The sequence below is a fragment of the Nycticebus coucang genome, chromosome 13 (genome assembly GCF_027406575.1).
Source record: "Nycticebus coucang isolate mNycCou1 chromosome 13, mNycCou1.pri, whole genome shotgun sequence".
NCBI classification, from domain to species: Eukaryota; Metazoa; Chordata; class Mammalia; order Primates; family Lorisidae; genus Nycticebus; species Nycticebus coucang.
In genome coordinates this window covers 31908383-31932539 of record NC_069792.1, presented here as the reverse complement: position 1 = coordinate 31932539, position 24157 = coordinate 31908383, and the positions used below count along the sequence as shown (strand labels likewise).

At 40.4% G+C, this 24157-nt stretch overlaps 1 protein-coding gene across 3 annotated transcripts in view; it reads left to right on the top strand.

Annotated features, from left to right (window-relative positions):
- Positions 1-270: 270 nt before the first annotated feature.
- PAG1 (phosphoprotein membrane anchor with glycosphingolipid microdomains 1) overlaps positions 271-24157 on the top strand; it is a 182653-nt gene continuing 158766 nt past the window's right edge. For all 3 annotated transcript variants that reach the window (XM_053559408.1, XM_053559407.1, XM_053559406.1), the window contains exon 1: positions 271-707. The gene's annotated coding sequence lies outside the window, so the exon portion shown is untranslated. The remainder of the gene's footprint in view (positions 708-24157) is intronic.

Below are 24157 nucleotides of genomic sequence, written 5' to 3'. Positions count from 1 at the left end.
ACCATGGACTCCAGAGAAAAGCAAGTTCAACCACAGAGGTTTAGGTTTACAGTACCCGAGGAGGCAGTCTTCTTACAGAGCAGCCCACAAGGATCATCAGCCTCCCTCGACATCCCCCACGCCGACCCCGCCCGGCTCGTCCCTTCCCCGCCCCTGCTCCCCGCCCCGCCTCCCCGTGACGTGCCGCAGCGGGCCGTGATCATGCGCACTCGCGCCCGGTGCTGCCGCGCCGCCTCGCCGCCTGTCATCCTCCGCGGCGCGGCGGTGAGAGGGGTCTGCGGTACCCGCCCGCTCGCTCGCCCGCGATGCGACCGGCCCATTGGCAGAAGGTTGGCGGTCTGCCGGTGGCGGCACGTCGGTTTCTCTCGGACTGGCTTTCCTGTTGAGCCGTGATTCCCTTGGAGCCGGAGACACGCGCCAGGGGCTCACACTCCGGGGCTGGCGGCAGCGGCAGCGGCAGCGGCAGTGGTAGGTCCGTGCGGCGGCTGCAGCCTCAGTTGCCGCCACCGTCTCAGGGCGGTGCGCCGAGGCCAGTGCCGGGCGTCAGGCACGGCTGAGCTGAGGCGGCTGGTGCAGAGCCGCAGCTCCTCGTCCTGCACCCACCGCTGCGGCGGGGCAGTGCGGTGCCGGTGGGGCTGCGCACCGGTTTGCGAGGCTGCCTCAGAGCGCCGTCCCCCCCAGGAAGACTCTGTGCCTCCTGAGTCCCGGTAAGTTGACTAAAGTTTCTGAAGTTGGAGGGGAGCCGTGGGAGGGAGAGGTTCATTTTTATCATCTTTATGTTGTGGGAAGCGGGGGTGGCACCTCTTGTTAGCAATGTTCCAGCTTGGTGAGAAAGTGCAGTGTGGGAAAAAGGAGATACTGCACTCAGACACGGGGAGAGTCTGGAGTCCAGGACTGGCTGGCCCCAGCCTCTGACGAATATGCCAGTTGGAAATGTGCTGGGAGAGGACAGGTGCTCTGAGGGCATTTTGCGTGCTGCTTGTTAATAGCACATTCGGAGCTCCTTAACTGTGTGTGTGTGTGGGGGAGGGGTCCAAGAGGTCTTCTCACCTCCATCCTAAGTCCTGAGGGAATGACTCTCCTTGGATGCCCAGCGCGGCTATGAATCTTTGGGAAGAAGAGCTAAACCACTCCTTTCAGGCCTGCAGGCTTCCCGCGCATCCCATTTTACACTTTCCCTAGGCAGAAGTTGCCAGCGTTTCCATAATTGGAGGCTAGTCCTTTAGGGAAAAAAACAATTTATATATCAAACTGGTGTTTTGTGCTCTAAGGCAAATGAAATGAGAAAAACGCTCTGTGCATGTGATTTCATACACTTTAAGAATGTGGGCAAGTCTCAAAGAAATAGAAATCAGATGATGACACTTGGGTTTCACCGTGCTTGTCCTGCACCTCTTATGTAAGCTTCCTGGCTGGATAACTTTGTCTCTCTGCAGTGGCTGCAGCTGTGGTTCTCCATAACATTTGTTCAAAGTCCAGCTTGAACAGTGTTTAATGAAATGCTGACATGATATAGCTGCCTGTAGTCTGAAACCGTGCACTCTTCAAATTGGAGCGTCTTCTCCTAATAGGGTGCATGGGAGGAAGAACCCCAATATATTTTTCAAGGCAGGTCCAGGAATTAGACACATAAATCAAGTTTTAAAATAGCATGCATTGTGCAGAGAGCATGCAGAAGATCCCTTTTTGAACACATGCCCTTTGTTTTAGAAAAAGTGGAAATTGTTCATGCCAGACAGTTGTTGAGTCTGAAAGTTAAGTGTACTGATGGGCTTAATTATGTTAATAAACAAAGAGCATGATTTATAGGTAGCTTCAGTGTTCTACTGTAAAGGATAGAACTCTTTAACCTTTCTTTCCCAGCTGTCCCTTAGAGCTTTTCCTTTTAAGCAGAGCAATGGATTATCATCATTGATGTTTAATACTTGAGTTGATTAGATTTGTAAAAGGAATAGTGCTTTAAAATGCTGTACAGTATATGGTAAACAATCTACAGTGTACAGTATATTACATAGTGAATATTAAAAAAACTAAGTGGAATATTTACATAGAAATCATGAGTTTAACACAACAGGTCACATTAAAACTGTGATCTGTTTAATTTGGACTTGAAATTGTTGTTTAAAGCAAAACTCAGTGGTGTATTTTAATGTAAGATTTTTTAGGTAATCTTTAGAGAGAGAAGTGCATTTATTTATGGTATTCCAGCATCTAGAACAAGATGAACTAGTTATAGGCACCTTATTTTAAATGTAGGGCTTTTTAAGGAATTCTAAGAAAATACAAAAAATGTTATTTCAGAAGTTGAGAAGTTAGTCAAGTCAACAGATTGCTGTTTATGAGAGCAGCCAGTACCTACTTCTGGAAATGAGTCCTTCTAAGTGTGGAACCTCAAAGAAATTGGCCCAGTAAGTACTGTTGCATTCATCTAGTACCATTTGGCTGAAACTGGGCGAGTTACCCAAACTCTTTGCCTCCATGTTTTCATCTTTAAAATGGGAATAACAGTAGTATCTATCTTACAGGATTGTGGTAAGGAATAAGTGAGTTCATAGATGTAAAGCTTTGAGCCAGTAATCTGGCATATTAAGCTTGCTCTAGGTAAAGTTAACATTGTTATAAAGGGAAATGCATCCTTGGATACTATGGACATTTCACAGCTGCTGTCGGAGGTTAACAGTAGCGGTTCACGTGTATAGTAAGAGAGAGCGTACATATTTATTGGGCACCACTTGGAGATACAGACACCAGCTGGTGTTTAACCTACTGTCCCCTTCAGTTCCTCATTCCAGTTCTTTGAGGTAGGTGGCTTCATCTCTGCTGTAGAGATGAGGAAATGGAAGCTCATTGAGATCAAATAGTAGAAATTGGAGCTAGGATTTTAATTCATGGCTGTGTTCAAACTGACCTTTGTGACCCTGCTGCCTCAACTTTGTAAATGAGATAGATGCATTATTATCCTTAATTTACAGATGAGGAAATCTAAGCTTAAGGATGAAAGTATGCAGAATGGCACCCACCGCTGAGATCTCCATGACTGGGAATGATTATTATCATCATAATTATTGTTAATTCATTCACCCATAGCTCCATACCTCCTAGTATGTAGTAAATGCACCAGAAGGTGAAGTTAGTTTTCTATTTGAAAGTGAATTCTGTTGCTTTTTACTTCTCTGTTCATATATATACACAGGGTCAAAAAGAAAAATTGGTGTAATGTCAGAGTTTACACTGGAGGTTGATGCTCTCCGTTTTGCTTCCTGCCTGTGCATGTAGCTGCAGCAACCCTCACACAGTCAAAACCACCGCGAGCAGCGGTAATCAATCCACAGACAGCATCCTCCCTGATTATGAAGTCCGCCCCAGTAGGAGAGCTCCCCTTGGGCAGAGAGAGAGAGAGAGATCTTGCACTTGGCTTCATATTAAACTGTGAGTTCAGAAATGGAAGTGATTATTCCTTCACATTAATAAGCACGCTTCCTTGAGGCCTCAGTACCAGTGTCACAGGAAGCAGTTTTAAGGATCCATGAAGTACTTTTTTAAACATCTCTCCACAGCCTGTTGAACTTCGGGCCTGAGCCCCAGATGTTGGGAATGATTGAAAGGCTATTTAGGGGGCTTTCTTTTATAGATGGTGTTCTGGCCCTTGGCAAATCTTTACTCTGTTTTCTAGAAATTAAAATCTAATTGCTGTATTAGGCGCCTAGGCACCATAGGCACACAGACTGATGTAATGTTTAATGAAATCTCTGAGCTTATGTATCCCACCATTGAAAGCCACTTCAAGACAGACTTCAGGTTGGCTTTGTTTTTATAAAATAAAAACTCCCTGGGAACAGGCTCCTAATTGTCTACTTCAGTGTACCTGGGGATACAATACCACAGTTGCAAGGTGCCAAAAGAGCCTCCGCCGTCGACAGAGACGTGTCACATCTCTCTGAAACATCTTTTACTTCAAGTTTAACCCTCCTTTGCAGAGAATAGATATTCCCTTTTTCCAGTCAATACTTACATTTCAAATGTTCTTCTGCTTTGGGTTATTCTATAGTAAAAGGCCCCCTTGATCACTTTTGTGACTTAGTTAGTTCCATAATTAATTATTTACTAATGCTTTAGAATTTACATCTAGTTGTTTTATTTCCTGTCTGTGTTGTCCCTTATCTGTTAAGTGGCCTATCTATGGTGACTTTTAAATCTCTAAATAACATTCTTCGGACATCCAGCTTTCTTTTGCTGTCAGAAGATTCATGCATAAGAAATGCAAACTAACTTTAATACGGACATAAGCAAATGAAGGTCATTTACTCTTCCCAGTCGTATGTACTATTTGGAATTTTCTTTTTTTTTTTTTTTTTTTTTGTAGAGACAGAGTCTCACTTTATGGTAGAGTGCCATGGCCTCACACAGCTCACAGCAACCTCCAACTCCTGGGCTTAAGCGATTCTCTTGCCTCAGCCTCCCAAGTAGCTGGGACTACAGGCGCCCACCACAACGCATTTTCACTTTAGGCTTGGGGAGTTGGGAGCTGATATTTCTAAAATGCTTGTCCTATGCATTATGAGGGGTGTATTGGAGGTTTATACAACTTATACAAGCAAGCAGTTCATACTCAACCAGCCCATTGAGCCTGAGTCATCGCTGAGTTTTAGGGCAGGGGGTGGATATGAGGGGAGCACAGCTCTGAGCATGATTTATGTGACTGCCTTTCTAGTCCTTTGGTGGCTATCCCCCTGCATAAGGATAGGAATGAATAGCTGGCAGGGAGCAATCACTACACACTGGCTGCCATGCTGCAAACTTTACACACGCTATTTCCTCTAATCCTCATGGTGACCTTGCGTGGTCTTTACTAGCCTGTTTAGCAAAAGTGGCACCTGAAGTCTAGGAAGTCAGGGTGCTTGTCCAAGGTGATACTAGTGAGTTTCAGAGTAAAGAGTGGAGTCTGGAGCTGTATGATAGGGCCAGTGCTTCTGATAGAATATTCTACTACCTCTGGGTTAATATGTTGCATTATAATACAGGTGTACTGTATCATGCTTTCTGAGAGAATCCTGTGCAATCTCACTTAGTCCCTATATAAAGGTCCCTCACTTGGTCGCTATCTCCCTTGCGCCTCTGTGGGAAGGCACACACCCACCTTCTTGCCCACAGCCAGCAGCAGCAGGAATTGACTGCACAGGAAGCATCATCTCCGTATTTTGGTGGAGGAAGAGCTTAAGCTTAGTTCATGCAGTGAGCTCAAAAAAGAAAACCACACGTCCGTTTTGTGAAGTAGGAAGCATGAAGGCTTCAACTGATAGTGGAGAGGCATGTTAACTTTCTCTGGGTTTGGGGTCATATACTTGCATCGTTTTCATTAACGAAAGGAGAATTGTGGTGACCTGAGATTTTTTTTTTAATTTTAAATGTCTATTTAAATCTAAAAAGTATCAGCAGTGAACTGTCACAGGAGTACCACATTAGTACAGCAGTGTTGTCTGTCATTCCCACGAGACTATGGTTTTTAAAGGAAATGAATACTTACAGCCAACAAATACGGCTCAAGTGTGTTGTTTCATAGTGAGAACACTGTCAACTCTTCCGTGTACGTGTTATAGCCTCTCTAACTCCAGCCCAATGTAGAATAAAAAGAATTTAAAACCATCTTATAATATTTTCAAAACCCTTCCCCTAAACCCTGCCTCCTGTAGTTTTTTCTTGATTGCACATGAGAGCCAATATTTGTTCAATAAGTTATTCATATTCCCTAGAGTTAAAATCGTAAAAGAACTATTGTTATTGTAATATTCTGGCATATTTTGATGTCTTATTCACTTGTTATAGGACTGTATGATTTTTAAATCAGAAAGTGATTAAAATTTTATTTTTAGAAATTTAATTTCCCAAAAGTATACTGCATTGCAGAAGTGGGAGAAATTTGGCCTTACTGGGGGCCTTTGCTAAAAAATACAGTTTTTGAAACTCTATGAACCTATGGAGCAGGCAAGTAAAAAACCATTCTTTGTTTCTAGTTGTTTGTACCTTCACATTAACCTGACATTACAAAAAAACATTCTTTTTTAATTGGTTGCTAGCAGTTTTGTGCCTCCCTCTCCAATTTCATAATCTCCAGCTAACCTATACCCTTTGTTCCATATCACGTATTCATTTACAAGTGATCACCTGTACTTGCTTTTCAAGAGGTATGACTAAATCAACATTACCGTCATGTGCCATCTTCAGGGTTAGAGAACTCCAGGTCTGCATGTGTAAGCTTTTATGTGAATTTGTTCTTTGAGGAATAAGGGTTGATCAGCTAAGTCCTCAGCCATCTCATCTCACTGTATTTGTGTCATTACTATTAATGGTACTTTTGCCCACTCTGGCCCTTTACTCTGAACCACACCATTCCTTCATCACCGCCATTGGGGTAGAACATGATGCAGCTATTGGGAAGCCTTAACATTGAGGCAGCTCATGTTCTAAGTCAGAGGCAGTGAAAACATACAACACAATGTGTTGTTGTTTTTTCTTTTTTAATTAAGAAAAACCAATCCCTGACATAGCTATGCTATGTACAAAAACACCACACCCTCTGCATTCAGCAGTTGGGTGTTGCAACCAGAATAGCCTTACTAATTTGTCCCTGACACCTTCTAAGGAGAGCTATGAACCTCTAATTTACACATAATCATTAGCAGTTTGGCTGTGTTTGAATAAGGTTTAGTTAGAGTGATATTTATTTATTTATATATTCACCAGATATAGGTTGGTATGATACCAAGCATGTTGTGAGATAAGACCTCAAACATAAGAAAATCCCTCTATCTGTCCTTAAGAATCTCAGTCTCATGAGAGAAGAGACACTGAGTTTGTAACCAGTACTTAACGAGGTGCTGGGTTCTGTCGGTGATGCTGACTCCAAGGAAGTGGCTTTCCCTAAGGATCCGTGATCTGAGTCTGGGGGAGCAAATAGGAGGGTACCAGGAAGCTGAGGGTGGAGGTGGGCCAGGGGAAATCCTTCTGAGCACAGGGAACAGGGAATATGGTGTAACAAAGGTACCCATGAGGATGGTGTGTTGTGAAACAGCTGGTCATTCTGTGTGACCGGTGCACATAGTGGGGGAGGGATGAGGCTAGAAGCAGAGATTGGAGGCCAGAGCCACTTCAGGAAGAAGGGTCTTGCAGGCCATATTTGATCTTGTAGATGAATTTGAACACTTGAGGCTATCCTTTTAAAATAATCATTGTGGGTGTATTGCTGAGTGGATAAGGTGAGAAGAGAACAGGAAAGCCATGTTAAAAAAAAGAAAAACCTTTGAATCTTAGTGTAGATTTAAGGTCTGAACTCAGAGAAGCTAGGAGGGGATGGTGACTTTCAGGATGACTCTCAGGTTTCTGGCTTTGAATAGACAGAGGTGATATGGTAATGGTGGTGAATTCAGAGGACGGAGCACTCTGTAGGGGAACATGACAAGTCGTGGGTTTATGCAGTATGACACACCAGAGGAACATCTGGGCTTGAGGTGCAGTTGACAGTTGTACAGCTTGTGCCCTGGAATTCAGGACAGAGGCTGTCCTGGAAATGTAAGTTTGTAGGTCCTCTGTGCATTGGAAATTGTTTTTCAGGTTGTGATCTGCCTGGGAGAGCATGTGCAGTTAAGAAACTGATAAAGGCCAAGGTAGCAGAAGTGATACAGTATTTGCCAGTTTACAGAAAAGGAGATGGGATAGTAAGCTTTTTTTCCAAATGCACTGACCCACCCTGAGTCTCCCTCCTTCCTTCTCTCCCACCTTTCCTTTCCTTTCTTTCATTTTTTATTTTATTATTCTTTTTTGAGATAGAGTCTCATTCTATTGTTCTGGGTAGAGTGCCCGGGAGTCATGGCTCACAGCAACCTCACCGAGCCATCCTCTTGCCGTACCCTCCAGAGTAGCTGGGACTATAGGCACTCACCACAATGCCCAGCTAGTTTTTCTATTTTTCATAGAGATGGGGTCTTGCTCTTGCTTAGGCTGGTCTTCATCTCCAGAGCTCAAGCAATCCATCCCCTTGGCCTCCCATAGTGCTAAGATAATAGGCATGAGCCACCATGCTGGCCAGGATAGTAAGATTAAGTGAGAAAAAGTTCTTGATGGGTGCTTGGACATAAAGTGGCAGAAGCCAGAGGCAAAGCAGAATGAAGTGCTTGACTGAATGGGAAGTGAGTGATAAGAGAAATGAAATAGAAAAGGCAGAGAGCAAAGAGACGGATCTGACTGTTAACTTGTGTTTATCTACACAGATAATGGTGACTGTTTATCATAGAGTTTCAGTTCCTCTCAATAAACGTTATGACCTACTATGTGGAGGGTAGTGGTGAAAGAAATAAAATTACAAGGGCGGCGCCTGTGGCTCAGCGGTAAGGCGCGGGCCCCATATACCGAGGGTGGCGGGTTCAAACCCGGCCCCGGCCAAACTGCAACCAAAAAATAGCCGGGCGTTGTGGCGGGCGCCTGTAGTCCCAGCTACTCGGGAGGCTGAGGCAAGAGAATCGCTGAAGCCCAGGAGCTGGAGGTTGCTGTGAGCTGTGTGAGGCCACGGCACTCTACCGAGGGCCATAGAGTGAGACTCTGTCTCTATAAAAAAAAAAAAAAAAGAAATAAAATTACAAAAAAAGTGTGATCCTGGCTCTCCAGCAGCTTATAGAATTATCATGCCTTGTTTTTCTGTTGCATTCATTCTTATCCTTTGTTGACATCAGGAGGCAGGCAAATGAGAGTATGGGAAGCATGAAAGAAATCACTTTGCTGGTGCATAAACTGCTTCTCCATAGCAGCCATATCTAGATGTGTCCATGAATGAGCACCCTGAGGAGAAAAGCAATAAGTGATACATTATTTGCCAGTTTACAGAAACTATGCTTTTATTTATTTATTTTTAGGTTTATGCTTTTATCATGTCCATAGCATCTTTAGAGGACGTGGACCTTTGAATCAATCCTTTTACAACTATTAATGAGACTTGTGGCTCACTGGATTATGTGACGTATGTTGAATACAGTGTCCTATAATTTTCACCTATCTTATAAAAATAGAACTTGTTGTTATAGACAACTGAAATATTTGGAGAGGATGGAAATAAGTACTGTGTGTTTAGTTCACATCATGCATTTCAGTCCTCAAATGTTTTGTCTTCTTATTTTGAGTTGAAGGCCAATTAGCAAATCTCTGGACATTTCATCTGGGATATTAATGTCTAGCAGTAAAAATGTAGCTTAATACCTTCTTTTTCAAGATCAGCATCACCTTTGAATTTTTTATATTGCTCATACCATACCCATGCTATGGTGTAGGCTTGGGTGCACTTAGTTATCAGAACTCTCAGACTGATAAAGTGAAAAAGGCCTGTTATAGAGATGAAGAAACTGAGAGGGTGGGTGGAGATATAAAGATGACTGGGTGGAGACAACACACTGGTAAGTAGTAGAGCTCCCAGGACCCAAAATTAGACATTCGGACTTCAGATCCTGGGTTCATACCACGCTGTGAAGGTTCTTGGATATTTGTGAATAGCTACTAAAGAAAAATTAAGGGGTGGGATGTTTAAGAGTTCTTTTTTAATAGTCTGCTCAAAGACGTGATAGAAACTGTCAATCCAATTTCCATATTTGATGAGCCACAGGTTCTTTATGCAAATATATGTGATTAAGTTAGACTGGAGCAAAATCTGTTTTTTTATAAAATCACATCTTTCGTTATCTGAAACAGCACTTAACTGAGTATTAAAGGCAGGGTTTTGATATTTTAAATTGTAAAATTATTGTAGTTAAACTTGTTATTTGTAATGCAATGGAAATTTTTTTTTCAGCAGTTGCAATTGCTGTTGAATATAAGAAGCATTCTGTGTGTGTGTGCGCACGCATGTGCATGTTCATGTATATAAAATAAAAGTCAGCTAAATTGTGAACTACTGGTTTTCCTTTATTAACATTCTTGAATTCCCCAAATGCATTAAATGATGTAGCTTGCTTTGTCTTGCCAAAGCAGCTATCATGTTACCCATTTAATGCCAAAGTGTTGAAGCTTTTGTCTTTTTTGTAAGCGGTGTAAAATGACACAGGATAAATCTGAAAGATTTATTTTAGTTTACAACTTCTGTTTTGGCTCCTGCTAGTCTAAAATTTTGATTATCTAATTTAGCTACTGTTAAAGCAGATATTAGCTACAAATATATAGTGATGTTAAAATCATGACATGTACATGGAACGTTATGGCTGTTGGAAAGTTTATGGTGCTGCATTTTTTTTTTATTTCACAAAAAAATAACTAGGAGGCTTACTAAATGGCAATATCTAGATGAAAGCAATTTCTAGCAAGTGCCAAAATGCTGGTGCCAATGTTATCCCTAAATCTCAATTTCAAGCTTCATGGTGCCAATTTTACATTTTAGCTCCAGTAGGAAAAGATGAATCCAAAGGGGCTTACGCATTTGTGACATTTGGTGACTTGCTGTTTTGCTACTGATGCTGATTTTCAAAAGTAACATTACATTTATAAATTTTTTTTTACATTTATAAATTTTTAAAAGTTTTATAAAATGTCAAGCAGCTACTTTCGTTCTGTTAGCTATTACCATGCATGATGTATTTAGAGTAGCCTTAGTCCACTGCATTTGAGAAATTGCAATGTAGACATATGGAAATTTAAATAATAATATAAAGTAATAGGATATTTTACATATGATTTTATTGCATTTATAATAATGTGAGGAAACTCAAATGAAGTAAAAGAAAGATTAATTTGTCCATTTCATGTTTCGTGTGTCTCAGTTTCTTCCAATGACAATGTTATAATGAAGGGCCTAGAGTTAGTATTTACTTACTACTAAGATGAACAATTAAGCTGCATTTCCTACTGGTCTTTTCATGAGTTTATATTTTTATATTATGAACTAGGAGCTCATTTTCTAAAATGTCATTAAATTTTCTTTTCCTCTCTTTCCTTACTGGCATTGAATTTTACTCATTTTAAAGTTAGTGTATACTTGTCATGATAGAACATGTCTAAATTAGTAATCTAATTTGAATAGCATAATTATGTGTTCGGTTGGAGCTTGATTGAATAGCGTGCTTCTGCATATTGTATATATTCTTTCTCTTAGAGGATTTAGGAATTACATACTTAGTATTTCAGAGTCATAAACCTGTTTATGTTTACCAATAGACACACAGAGCAAAATATAAATATTTTTACAAACAGAATTGGAAAAGATAGGCTTCCCATTCATGTGTTAGAAATTGACACATAACTGTCTACTATAGCTTTTCCTTAAACGAACGGATTGATAAGAAATATAGAACTGGTTGAAAACTAGGGTGGTGTCATTTGTAGAATCTAAATTGTTGGTGTTGATACTGGAAGCAACTCCTTTCTTTTGCTAAATAAAAAAGATGATTTGAGGTAAAATATTATTATGAATTCTGAATTTTTGCATGTCCTTAGATAGTGTTAAGAATATTTTTCCTTTGTGTTATTATATAGTGGTCTCTTTGCCCAAAAATGTATGTTTTGAAATTTAATGTGAACATAAAATGCTCAATATTTCCAAATTAGAAACTAAAAAGTCTGGAGTCTGATTATAAATATACAATATGAATAATAACAGCATTTTAAGCTTTGCATTTGAACAGGATTGCTAAATACTGCAGTTGTTGAGAAAAATAAAATAAAGCTCAGATGTATTAAACTTATACTTAATTTAATGGTTTCTGCCATTGCAGTTCTTAACCTTTCCAACTGGTTGAGTTATTTCCTAATAGTGCCATGTCAGGACCTGAATTATTGTAGATCTTTCCTCCTAATACATATTCAATAGCATTTTCAAAATTATTCTCATTGATATAATTCATGATACACAGCCTAGTGCTGGCAAGGGGCATGCTTCTTTGAAACTGCTTTATAGCTATAGGCCATTTGGCATTTGGACTCTTCTCTTTGTGTATTTCCCTTGTTCCATATATCCTGAAGATTGTCAGCCTTATATTAGAATAGCCCTTTTGCTTCTCCACAGTTACACAGAGAACAAAAAGAATTTCTTTCCTTTTCTTCTCGCCATCATACGCCAAGGCCTGTGGTCAGAGAATCATTGTTTGCTAGTCATATGCTTTTTCTTTCTTAACTTCTCACCAGCTTCAGAAGTGATAGCATGAAAGGCATCCTTCAGATGTGGCCACAGTGAGTTTGCGCTGCTTTAAACTCTTTCTATCTCGAGCTGTGGTTCTCAACTCCCCAGAGGACATTTGGCAATGTCTGAATGTTTTTTGGGTTGTCACATCTGGAAGGGAGGTGTTACTGGCATCTAGTGGGTTAGAAGCCCAAGATGCTGTTTTACATTCTGCAGTGCACAAAATGGCCTTCGCCAGCAAAGATTTTTCTGCCCCCAAATGTCAGTAGTTCTGAAGATAAGAAACCCTGATCTGGAAGGTAGGAAATAGCTCTTTAATCTGTGTTATGTTGGTCACGCGCTTGGAAATGTGATAGATCTGGTAAAGAAGACATTGCATTCAGTATAATCATTTGTTGAACACCTACTAGGTTCTGAAAATACAGTGAAGACCATGACATAATTCCTGTCCTTAGGAATTTGTACTCCCTTTGCAGGAATGACTACTAAATAAAACTTAATGCATGCTGTAATTAGAGGTATGCATGGCATGTTAAAGTGAAAACAATTTAAATTTCATTTGCTAAACGTAAGGGAATATCCGGAGGAGATCAGTTTTCTGTCTAGACGTAGTATTAGTCGTTTGCAGATGAAATTTCTCATTTTCCCTTGATAATCAGGAGTAGGTTCCATTTATTATTCTCCCCTCTTCTCATTTCAACTGGTATTCATTTGAAACATCAGGAGAAAATGGGAGATGATTATATAAAAAGTATTACTTTAGTCTATACTTAATAGATCCGACATGTACCCTTGCTTAACACAATAATTAAGTGAGGTGAGGGATATATTAACCAGTACGATATAAGCATTCCAAATTGTATATGAAATCAGCACATTGTACGTGATATACTTCTTTATGATTTAATAACAAAAAAATAAAAACGTATTACTTTAGTAATTTAGGAAATGAAATTTTTTAACATCTTCATTGAGATATAATTTACATGCCATAAAAATCTCCTATTTTAACTGTACAGTTTGCTGATTTTTTTAGTAAACCTATAGAATTTGGAAACTATCACCGCTGTTCAGTTTTAAGACTTCTCTGTCACCCCAAGAAGATCAGATTGGCAATCAATCCTCATTCCCACTGCCAGCCCCAGACAACTACTAATCTTTCCATTGTTTTCTCTTTTCTGTCTCACTTTCTGTCTGTATACCTTAGCAAATCTCTGGACGTTTCACATGGGATGTTAATGTCTAGCATTAAAAATGTAGCTTAATACCTTCTTTTTCAAGATCATCGTCACCTTTGAATTTTTTTTAATTTTAATTTTTATTTATTTATTTATTTTTTTATTATTTTTTTTTTTTGTAGAGACAGTTTCACTTTATTGCCCTCGGTAGAGTGCCGTGGCATCACACGGCTCACAGCAACCTCCAACTCCTGGGCTTAGGCGATTCTCCTGCCTCAGCTTCCGGAGTAGCTGGGACTACAGGCACCCACCACAACGCCCGGCTATTTTTTTGTTGCAGTTTGGCCGGGGCTGGGTTTGAACCCGCCACCCTCGGCATATGGGGCCAGTGCCCTACTCACTGAGCCACAGGCGCCGCCCTTCACCTTTGAATTTTTTATATTGCTCATACCATATACATGCTATGGTGTGGGCTTAGGTACACTTAGTTATCGGAACTCTTAGACTGATAATGTGAAAAATACAGCAAAGGAGAAGATGAGTGTGTGTGTTAAATGCAGCATGTTCTACATTAAAGGGTGTACAGAGTGGCTGTTTTCCAGCTGTGTCCTGCTTTGTTCCTGTGTCAGTGACCCCCCCATGAACTATACTACTTACACTTGTGAACTACTAAAATAATGTTACAGAAATCATACTTACACTTGTGAACTACTAAAATAATGTTACAGAAATCACTGAAAATCTGAGGTTAGGCAAATACCTACATGATATGGGGAAACTATAAAAGGATTAAATCTAGAAAATTCACCTGTCTATGAGTTGTATATAGGTCAACCAAGCCAAACCCTTTGGGGCCAAATGTCTTTAAGAATTCAGCTTTTATACTTTGTTGAATACTGTATGTTAGTGTAATATCCTCATGGGATACAGGGAATACACAGTAATTTCTGTAGCAAAGTGGATGAAAGTTCACCTTTACTTGGACAGAAAAAGACTAAATAACCTCATGCCGGTTCAGGTCAGATTTTGCCTAAGTTCATTTGGTAGCAAAATAATAAAGCAACTGTGTTCAGAAATTTTTGCTTTTCGAAATTGTAGATAAAGGTTTGCAAGACAGTCCTACCATGTCCCAGGAAATTACATTTCACATAATGGCTCTGTCCTCATATAACTTAGCCATGGACATATTTTTCCCATTGGGTTTGACAAAATGCCAAATTAGCTGGTCAGTTTTGGTGGAAGAAAGCCAGGTATGGATGTGTTATGGCCAGCCAGATTTGTGGTTTGTGGCTTTACCTCCCTGCTGTAGCTCTGGACTGTAGCCATGTTCATCTGCTCCAGCCCTCGGGCCCAGAAAGAATAAGATAGTTTTGTTGGATCAAAAATATATTCATGGTGAAAAACCCAAAGGTAGCAATGGCCACTGTTATCCTGGTTAGCTCCAGCCTCAGGCCTGGCAATCCTCACTTCCCTGGCAAAATCCCAGGAAGTGAAACTACACAGCTGTAGAAAGAGATTAAAACCAGGGATGAGATCCACTAGAGTAAATTTTCTTCAGATAAAGATGCTTAGAATTCAAGGAAGATAAAGATGCAAAGAAAACTACATGGGATTCTTAGTGGGCCTGCAACTGAGAAGTAAGTCAACAATCCAAAGTAAGATAGTAAAGATTTGTTGCGAATTGTTAAATTCTGCATAATCATCTTATATACTTTGCCTAATGGTACTTAGGAAGCCTCATTAGTCTTTTAACCATAAATTTCACATCTGTTTTAATTTCTAGATTCTGACAGCGGTACTTAGAAAAACTGTAAATGCAGGCCAGTGGGTCTTAACTTGTTTCTCATACCACTTCTAAGTTGCTACCCATCATGAATGCGATTGAATATTTTGATTGATTTGTAAAATTTGCTTTTGTTACAAGTGAAATGTATACTTGTGTGGGCAATGTTATTATACACTAGGCAGAATGTACTACAGATTGTGGGACCCATTTGCATGCAAGGGGATCCGGTTTCCGTAAATTGGAAGAAAGAGCAGAGTGTAGTATAGCACCAACGTGAGATTAAAAAAAAAAAAATTGCACATTTATAGAAACAGCCAACAATGTTGGCTCCTACAGACTCAGAGCAGCCTCAAGGCAGTAATAAGTTGTCAAAGAGCATCACGATGCTAATGGTCAGGCAAGGAAGAGAGGTGAGAATTCTGGATGCTTTCATAGGGACGCAGAAACATGCAGTAGAAACTATATTGGTACTGTTTATTACCTCTTTTAAAAAGTTTTTAATTGCTTTAAGTGTGCCACCAAAATCTGTCTGAAAGGGAACCATCTGTGTGAAGTGACGTTGAATCATTGCCATTCAGTTGTAGAAGTATGAACCCCACCTTTCCTACCCACACACCTCTCTACTGGGTGTCTTTGTTGGTGTACACCCACCTCCTATGCCGGCCTCTGCCAGTTGTCTCTTCACAGGTCTTACAGCTCTTCGTAAGTATCATTTTCTCTTCTGTCTCCCGACTTCAAAGAGCTAAACTTGTCTCGCCTTGATACTACACCTGCCTTCTCTTGACAGGCATCTTCCTGAGTTTGCACACATTTTTCTTGCTACCACATTTCCTGTTGTTAAAAAACTGATGGCCTCACCCTGTCACTGCTGCACCCCCTTCCTCATTTAAATACACCCTCTGCCCCTGCCCCGCCACAGCTCTCATGATGCTCTATGGAGCCATGTTTCTATTTTTTTTATTTTTGAGACAGGGTCTCACTCTGTTGTCCAGCTAGAGTGCCTTGGCATCGGCTTAGCTCACAGCAACTTCAAACTCCTGCATTGAAGTGATCCTTTTGCCTTCGCCTCCCAAGTAGCTGGGACTATAGGTGCCCCCACAACACTCACCACATTTTTTCTATGTTTAATAGAGACAGGGTCTCGCTCTGGCTCAGACTGTTCTGCAACTCCTGAGCTCAAGGGATCCACCTCCTTTGGCATCCCAGAGTGCTAGGATTACAGGAGTGAGCCATTGCACCCTGCCCGGAGCCATGGTTCTCCCTGCTGGCTACAGGTTACTACTGTCTGGGGAGGTTTAAAACATACTAATGCCCAAGGGTATACCAGAATGAAGTACCCTGGAGTGGGGCCTAGACCTTGGTGGTTTTTGGAAGTTCCCCCCCCAGGAATGCAGCCAGCATTGAGAACCCCTGATACAGAGGGTGCAACCTGTCTAGTGTAGGTAATAAGGGAGCCATTGTGGAAGCAGTAGCAGGGAATTTTGAAAAAGGATGGAAGGGGATTAGAAAACAATACTTCATCCCTCTGTTGATTTTCAGTTTCAACTCAGGAGAATGGGTTCTGGTAAGCCCACCTGGCTGGGGTGACTCCTGCCCCTCTGGGCTTGTATTTTCACCAGTAAGTTCTTAGCAACCATGTGCTCCCAGCAGGCCAGAAACCATTCCAGGCGAATCCTATGTTTACCTCCTCCTGAGACTGGCCACCAGGCACCTGATTCTCCTTTCTGAACTTGAGCCTCCTTCCTTGCAACCTAGTATTTCCATTTTTGTTTTTGTAAGGCTCTGTAAACCAGAGCCATGAGCCCTCCCCATCTGTCACCTGCCGTCGGTTCACTTATAAAGTCCCTGGCTAAAAGGCACACACAGCAGAACTGATTAAGTTCTCAAGTGGAGATCTTCACTTGCTAGAAAGATGAAAGACCAAGTCTTTGCTGGAAAACCTTTTTTTTTTTTTTAAACTTTTATATAAAATATAATTTTTCTGAATTAGTGGAGAGGGGAGACCACTACCAAAATAGAACTATCATCTATTTTTATTTTATTCTTACTTTAATGCACTTACAAGTTTCTAAAATCTTTGTTTATATATTAACAAGTCCAGGACCTGGGCAGATGGTAGGTTTCTTTATAAAGTGCTTTTCAACAAGTCTCTTTTCCAGACTTTCTGTGGTCAGAATGCGTGTTAATTTTCTAGAGGGCCCATCATGTGCTCTGCTGTTGTAGCTTCACGACACTCTCTGGGTCCTATGCTTTATAACTCAGGGATATTTTGTTCCAAAGACAGTATTTTTGTGATTAAGTAGTAAAATTTAAGTGAGGTGACTTTGGTATTAATAACAACTAGTTAGAGCTAACTGTTTTAAGGAAGTCCAATGTGAAATTTATGTGAAAATCCAGTTCTAGAAACAAATAAAGACAAAATGGTTCACTTTACAAAGTCCTTCGTAAGAATTCTTAAAATGCCAGCCTTTTTAAATGGAGTATGGAATCAGTTTACAGAAATTCTAGTTATGTATGAGTTTTTGCCAAGCACAGATATTGCACAAAGAAAACTCTCTACGCTGGATTTCCTTTTGCATGGTAAGAAATGTAATTTTCTATTTGTTAACCAGGGCTGGTAGGGTAGACCAATAATTAATTAAGGTGGGCATCCATCGGATGTTTATTGAGTACCTACTATGTCCCAGAAACTGTGATAGGTAGAGGATGTAGAAACAGACATGCTACCTGCTCTTCCTGGTGAGAGGAGACGATCACATAACAAGGGAGTATAGCACGTGTTAGGTTTTAGCAGAGATGAAGTACATTTGTGTCATTGAGAGTCACTGGATGGTTAGGGAAAGCTTCCCTGAGGAGATGACATTTAAGCTGAAATGTAACCAAAAGAACAAAGACTGGCAGGAATTGAGAGCAGCCTGGGCAGAGCAGACCCAGGCAGTTGAAGGAAGCTGGAAAGGCAAAGATTTGAGGTTGGGTGCCGATAGTCAAGAACAGGGAGCAGAGTAGCCAGGTTTGCATTTTTGGAAAATCACTCTGGTATCAGCATGAAAGGCAGATTGGAGCCAGAGGCAGAGATGCTGGGAACTGAGAAGCTGCCACCAGCTGCCAGCTTGATGGTAAATGCTGGTCTCACACTCTCTTGTGTCCTCTGTTCAAACCCAGATTGGGCCTCGTGGTTTGGTGAGTACACCAACCAGCCTTAATTCATTTGTTGTTTTTGTTTTCTGGTTTTTGGGTTTGGGGTTTTTGGTTTTTGTTTTTTTTTTTTTTTGAGCTGGACTCATTCTGTTGTTCAAGATGAAATGCTGTGGCCTCAGCCTAGCTCACAGCAACTTCAAACTCTGGGTTCTAGTGATCATCCTGCCTCAGCCTACTGAATAAGACTACAAGCACCTACCGCAATGCCCAGCTAATTTTTCTATTATTGTTAGAGACAGGGTCTTGCTCTTTTGCCTGACCTCAAGTGATCCTCTTGAGGATCCCAGAGTGCTAGGAGTATAGGTATGAGCCACCGCACCTGGATCGTTAATTCACTCACTAAAATACTGATTAAAAATGCCAACTGGGCTGGACCCAGCCCTCATCTAATGGTGTAGATTGGCACATAAGACTTCATTAAGCCTTCAGGGGACTCTGATGAAGAGAATTCATGGACCAATATTTGGGAAAGAATGTGTCTTAGGATTGTACTCTTTAATATCCCATTAATTCTTAAACACACACACACACACATACACACACACCATAAGAGAGGTGTATTTTTCCTAGCTACAGATTAAGAAACATACTCAATATGATTAAGCCCGTAGCCCAGGGTCACACAGTTGGTGCATATCATGGCTGGTAAGCAATCTGCCCCTTTTTGTAGGTAGTCCTGCCTGTGTGGAAATGGTAAGAAGAGCCCTGAAAAGTTCAGAAAACCTTTGCTGGTCGATGTGCCCTCTGAAGGAACATAATCCATCTCAAAAAATTTAGGACTCAATACATCACATCTTAGAATAAAACCTGAAATGGTCATTTTTGCTAGCTTTTTTCTTCTCTGAAGGAAGAATTTAATTTTGCTCCTAATTTTTGTCCCTCAGAGTTAGAATGTTAAGTGATAGGGAAAAATACATTTGTTGCAAAGGTGAGATTTGCTCTTCATTGGTCTCTCTGGGTCTCTTTTTGTCACTTTCCATAAAGAAGTTGAGATGGCTCAGAGGTAGCACATTTTTATTGCCCATGGACCTAGAAACCCAGCCATTATGCCTCACAGAAAATTATCATGCTTTCAGTTGCCATGAATTATTTATTTCTTAAGTGGTTCTTGAACTAAGAGTTGTGAAAATGGTGTTAAAGAGGTGGAGAGGGTTGCTGAGTGAAAAGCATGCTGATAATTAGAAATTTTATTTAAAAGCTGGCTTGAAAACACATTTGCTTCAATATATTACCTGCCTGCCCCCTTGTGAGTGTGTGTGAGGAAGGTTCCAGTTTAATTTGCTTCTGTCAATGGGGTATTGAACATATTTATCTGGAAGATTTAATTTCATAATAAAGTTAATCTTGGCCTGACTTTTAGGAAGGTGTCCTTCCTGGGGAGTAGGAAGAGAGGAAGAACATGAAAAAAAGGACAGATAAAGTTCTCCCAGAGAAGATACCCCCACCCCTCATCCACACCCTGTTTTGTGTGGAACCACAGCTTTGGTGTAGGATCCTCCAGAGTGTCAGCCAGCACCCCACACCAGACTCCAAGGTGTGAACTACTTGCCTTTGGCATGAGGCCAGTTCCACTGAGATTCCTGGAATTGATGGCGGGGCTCTGTCTCTCCCAGCAGCCTGGCTGTTCTGAACTGCCAGAACAGTTGGGAGGGGTATGAGGTGGGCCTTTTTGTTGGGAGGGGTGTCAGGTGGGCCTTTTTGTTTACAGACCACACTGTGATTGCCACCGTGTAGATAGCTGCCTTGCTTATTTCAGATCATTGGGTGAACACTCCTTCCTGAGGTTATTTTCATCAGCAACAATCAAATTCAGTTGCTATTGTGTGGGGATGATTATCTAGAGAGGACGATTTCTTGTGTATGGAGGGACGTTGCACTGTTTGGTGTTAGTGGTCGGTCTCATGCCCATCTTATGGTGGAAGGTGGGCCACCTCTGGGGGTATATAGTATATACAAGACAAGGTGGGTCATGTTGAGAGTGCAACATGTCCCCTATCTGTGCCTGCATTTGTGTCTAAGTGAAAGAGGAACTTCAGTGACAATCTGAAAAGGAAAAGAAAACTAAACTGTTAACTGCAGTTTTAAGAAAGGTGGATTTGTTCATAGGAGAGACTTTAGCTTTGTGATTGTAGTGGAAGCATTTATGTGTTGATAATATATGTTATCCATAAAGCCTGGAAACATAGATATAGCTTTAGATATAGGTATCCTAGAACATATTGTGTATTATAAAGTGATATTAATACTTTAATATTACTGTATCGTATATTATAAAGCAATATTAATTTTTTTATATGGCCATTCACCTATTTCTGGACTTTATGACTTCACACCTCTTTAAAATTAATTGTGATAGATTATCTCCTCAATTCTAGCTGTGTCCTTGATTCCTGGCTCACTCACTGAAGGTGACTTATGTGGGGCAGATTCAGGCCAGGTGTACAAGCCAGTTCTGCTTTTGTGTAGCAAGTTTTGATGGTGCCAAAAAAGGCTATGTGCTGTCAGCATATTATTTTCTCTGGGGTTTGTTGGTGGTGGTGGTGGTGGTGGTGTTATTGTTTTTAGTCTATAACTTCCAGGCTTCATTTGTTAAACATTTATTGAGAACCAAGTCTATTTTTCAAGCACATCAATGTATATTGTTAAGGCCTCATAATTCTTACATGGTAAGGGAGGAAATGTAGTTGAAGTGATGATATGACTTGCCTGAGACATGCATCTAGGAAGTTCTGAGTTGAGATTTAAAGGGAGATCTGATCTAAGTTGTGTTCTTTGCTTCACCCCTTCTATTTTCCTGTGATTATTCCATTGAAGGTCACATCACAAGAAATGGCACTAGTTTTAAGGTCAGTTAGGGATTAAATATAAATTATTAAATCAAATTACATGTCTATCTGATGTAGGTAAAGCGGTTTAGTATTATTGACTTGACTTGAGAAGTAATTTTTATTATTTTTTCTGTATGATGTTGGAAAAAACATACTGTTCAATGATGAACTTCATTTACAAAGTCGTAATGCTGTTTTGTTTGTTGAATCAGTTCCACAAAGAGGGATAAATTTTTGGACCGAGCTAGTATTGCTGAATCCATAGAGAGATATCAATATATGATGGTTAATGGTTGACATTTAGAAACTCTTCATTCTAGGATGCAGAGATTCTATGGATTTGTCATATTTAACAAAGATGAAATCACAGTCAGAATAAATACCTTTCTTCAAAGCCTCATCATAGAATTGTCATTTAATATTCATGAATAGGTTTGTTTTGTTTTGTTTTGTTTTTTGTTTGTTTGTTTTATTTTTGGCTGGGGCTGGGGCTGGGGCTGGCTGGTGCCCCACTCCTTTGAGCCACAGGCACTGCCCATGAATAGATTTATTTTTATTCAGATGACTAAATTAACATCATCAGGGTTTGGTTCTTTTATTTTGTTTTTGTTTTGGGTTTTGTTTTTTTGTTTGTTTTTGCTTCATTCTGTGACCTAGGATACAACTTTTATGATAAATTCCATTGCTAACGCTTGACATAGTGTTTGCTGAAAGGCTCAGTATTTACTAAGTCCTGCCATGAACTGTTAATTCATGTACAGTATATCCACATTCATGCACCACACAACATTTTGGTCAATGATGGGCCACATATACCATTGGTCCCCAATCTTTTTGGCATGATGTTTCATAGAAGACAATTCTTCCAAAGATGAGGGAAGGTGGACGGACAGGGGTGGAGACAGGAGACAGGGCTCAGGAGGTGATACAGCAATGGGGAGCATCTGTAAATACAGATGAAGCTTCACTTCCTTGCCCACCTCTTACCTCCTGTAATGCATCCTGGTTCCTAACAGGTTCCTGGAACTTTTTTGGCACCAGGGACCAGTTTCATGGAAGATTACTTTTACATGGAGTGGGGTTGGGGATTGGTGAAATGGGACAGGAGGCAGAATTCAGGTGATGATACTATGTGGGCCAGTTGCTAATAGGCCACAGACCAGTACTGGCAGGGATAGGGGACTGTAGGCATATGTAGTGGTATTCCCACAAGATTATAATACCATATTTTTACTGTACCATTTTTAATGTTTAGATATGTTTAGATGCACAAATATTTACCATTGTGTTACAGTTGCGTAAGTATTCAGTACAGTAACGTGCTGTATAGGTTTGTAGCCTAGGAGCAATAGGCTACACCTTGGAGCCTAGGTGTGTAGCAGGCTACACCATCTAGGTCTGTACAAGTGCATGCCATGATGTTCCCATAACAAAATCACCCAACTATGCTTTTCTTGGGATGTGTCCCTATTGTTAAGCAAGTATATTCTCAACTAGTCATAGAGGAAAAGAATTATATTTAGTGCTTCGTTTGGAGTTCCCCTTTGGTGCCTGACGCACAATGAACTTTTGCTATTTAGGACTCTAACTGAATGTATGCAAATACTCATCTGTCCGCTTGGGTGTGCTTCCCGCTGCCGCGTCTTATCTTCCCGTAGCCTTTGCCTTCCTTACTGCCACCCACTTAATTGTCCGGCAGATAAAATAAGAAATCACTCTTCATCATCAAGGTCTGTATACTAAATTAAATATTAAATCTGCTTTTTGATTTTGAATCCCTCTGCCATTCTTTGAGTTTAGATTCTCCTCATCTAATGACACGTGGTCCTATATTAATTAGTTTCCATTCTGCCAGACTTGGCCACAACTATATTATTTTCTACCCTGGTGCCAGGGATGAATTTTCTAACATGCCTCTTTGCTCATTTCATTATTTAAAATCCTCCATTGATTTTTCTGAACATGGTCTTCAGGAAAGAATTCTAACTCCTTAGTGTGGCATACAAAGTCTGTAGCAATCAGGTCCCTGATGGTCAGTCAGACTCATTTCTTACACAGTCCTGTGTGTTCAGTGTTCTAGTTATATAGCAACTCAGAGTTCCTCAAATGTGGCCTGACACTTTGCATGGACTACTCCCTTGAGTCCCTTAACTGACTAATTCTTTTTTTTTTTTTACACTAAGACAGAGCGATATTTTATAATATTAGAACATACATATAAATATAATCTACAGAAAATTAACCACTATTTCACATTTGACAATATATCCTATACATTTAACATACCAAATAAGCCTAATATGTCATTCTCAGACTTTAAGTGGTCTTAATATTTCAAAAAGATCAACTTTAGAGTTTTGATTTTGGAAGGTTTGTCAAATATCAAAGGCTTAAAACATTTGTTCAAGCAAGATTACAAGCTAAAAACTTCTAAAGGCAATACTGGATAGTCAACTGAATCACATGAAAATTCCTTCACAAATTCCGTCTTATGAACCTTATTCAACCTGCACAGACAATTTACAAACATTCTAAACCAGCAGTTCTCATCCTGTGGGTCATGACCCACAGGAACTGTATTAAAGGGCCATAGCATTAGGAAGGTTGAGAACCACTGTTCTGAACCTTCTGATTTGCCCTGCCTTTCGTATGAGGACAAAATTTACCCCACAAGGTTCCTTTTTACACAATGCCATTTTCTTTTTTGTCTAATTTTTCTTACTTTCAAAAAACCACTTTTCACAAAACAGGATCACAGTTTACTACTTTAACTGACTAATTCTTGCTTCCTTCTTCAGGTATCCATTCTCTGAGAAGCTGATTCTGATCATCCATCCACTTGGACCTAATCTGGTGTAGACATCCTTAATTTGCATTCCCACAGTGCTCTATTATATCTCCTTTAAAGAGCCTTTCACACTCTGCTATAATTACCTGGTTACTGGTCTTCCTCCCTGCCATTGGACTATGGGTTTCTTGAGGCAGACTTAACGTCTTGATATTTATTTCCTCAATGTCTAGC